Raw genomic sequence first — 2590 nt, 5'->3', positions numbered from 1 at the left:
CGGGGTTTCAATAGACTTTCTTCCATGATTGCGGATTACTCAATCAACTAAAAATCAAGGGGAAATATGTTTCCGAATTAAATGAATTTTAGACGCATTGACACAACTTGTTTTTTCAATTTTTAAGAGTCGAGAAAAACAAAAGATGAATCTAGTTGCCTTTGATTTTTAATGAGCTTGAAGTGACAAGTTCTTAGATCGACCTTATCCTTTAAGGAGTCTGAAAAGGAATGAAAGAGACTACTCTGGAAGTCTAGACAGAGGGATTACCAAACCAATCGCAAAAATGCAGAATACTTTTTATGGTACTGTAGTCAATCTTCCCAAATGTTGTGTTCAGTGCATTGCAATAGATAGGGCGACAGACACGTTTCATATGGATAAAGGATATAGCCTATTGTGGTCTCCGAATATATACTCGACGGTACGTGGGAGCACAAGTCTGTACTGGAACTTGTCATCTCAAAGTGGAGGAATCACCCAACCAGTAATGAAAACAATAGTTACCAGGCTTTACGACGCCAGAGTACATCTCTAGCCTGGACTTCTAAATGTTGTGTGTTAGGTTCCAAAGCGTTTTTAGATTCATTAAATTTATTTTATAGTTGATCTTGTTTAAGAAATTTTCCTTTCAAGTTCACCGCGTGATGTAGATGTACAATTCCTAAAATGCAATCTAAGATGATAAACAATCGTTTAATCTTGTTTTTGCAATGAAAATCCTAGCTACTAAAGAAAGAGAGATGATATTCTTTCAACATAGAGCAGAGAGCACACACTGTATGCACTGTCCTAAATCAAACCAAAAAACAGTGTAAATGCAAATGCACATGCATGTATTTGTTTTCAGCCTTCTTAATGTGTGAATGACAAAAAGAAAGCTAAGCACAAATCCGAATTATTTTTCAAAGCGACATTACTAACAAGTTTATTTTCAAGACAAAATGAAGACAATGACGACACTTTGCGATTTGGAATTGAACTTTCTTTCGACACTTGAAAAAATACTAATTAAAATCAAATACAAGAGTAACAGTGTAATCAACTATCAAGAACAATCATATTCTCTTCTATGACTGAAAACGACACTTGCGACACTTCCAAATCAAGAAACGACAGTTCAATTACGCTACTTCTTTGTAAAAGAGAACTGAAAATGGCTCACAATACATAAAAAAATTTACAGTTCTTTGCACAATGGAGGTGGAATAATGGAAAGGAAGGGGGTTTACACAGAGGTATACTGACTACAGACAGCAAAACTCCTGAATAGAGCTGAAAAGAGTGAAGAAAAACCAAAGTCTGGAGGAAAAATTAGCCTTCTCTGACCATCGCACCTGTTACAAAGGGATTCCAGTATGTATCCCACCTATTTCTCATGGGAAGTGTGATGCATACTGATATCCTTGAAGAGAGGGTACGATGGTACAGTGCGAGAATTTTGATTCAGTTCTTGATCACAGTTTGCAGCACAATTTAGAGATTTAGGCCGAGCAAGTGATAATCAGTAAATAAATCATAGGGGTAGATCTAAGGAGGTTACTAGAGCCACCAAAAGTGAAATTAGGATGTTTACAAATCAATTGTTCAGTTTATAAAAAAAGCCCGGAGATAGATTGAAGCAGCATTAATCTACTTTGCACTTGCATAGCAAATGTAGTTCGAAGGCTTGCTGGCTTGACTTCAGGCTCCATCTATAAGTTTATGAAACAAACAAATATAGAAAAGTAAACAAGCTATTCGCTCCCTAGTGGAGTCACCATTTTGTTATCATGAAATCTAGTGTCGATGCAGAGTTGCTAGTCCCACTAAGACTGGTAGCTATCTTAGGAACAAACAAACTAAAACTACTTTCGGTTTCCTTTATGAGAAGTAGATAAGTGGTGAATAGAGGAGACCAACCTCTGTCTTGCGCTTGGTTCCTTGCTTGATTCCTCTCCCTTCTGATAGATCTTTTCCACTCGCTTCCTCGTCTACCCAGCTTCAAAGAGCACCTGTGGAATCAAGGCAGCATAACACTATCCAAGAACAGAGATCTACTATCACAAACAATATAGGACCAGATATATATTGACCACGCAAATTGATATATCATCAATCTTACAGTAATGTGGAGGAAAACATGAATAACTTTATTAATATCAAGAATAGCAAAGAGGATTACAACCAATTGTTCTAACCCAGCGTCATCCTCTCAGAAGGAAAGCCCTTCTTCACCTCATGAAAATCTTAGATCACCCAACACTATTATGTTGCACCAAGAAACCAGCAGCACTTCCTTACAAGATAGAAAATTGCAGCCTCTGGATCTCTAGGATGAGGGATCCATATATAGATGATTGCAGGGAGGTGAGTCAGCTTCTGAGATTTGATTAGTGCCCTCTCTCTGATATTTCTTGATTCCACTTGGATATTGATGATCTCTTACTCAACCCTGGGTGAAATCAAAGAGGAAAGTGTCATAGGAGAAGTTTCTGGAAGATTCCATGTCGAACCACCTTGCAAACTGTCTCTGCCATTTGTCCACTCCCGCTCATCACACCTTGCAGAAGAGCTATCTAGTATGCATCGAACCTTTTACTCTTGGCAG

This window comes from Pinus tabuliformis, chromosome 7, assembly GCF_031772625.1.
Source record: "Pinus tabuliformis cultivar Carrire ecotype Pingquan chromosome 7, CPIR1, whole genome shotgun sequence".
Lineage (NCBI taxonomy): Eukaryota > Viridiplantae > Streptophyta > Pinopsida > Pinales > Pinaceae > Pinus > Pinus tabuliformis.
Note: the sequence above shows the minus strand (reverse complement) of the source record.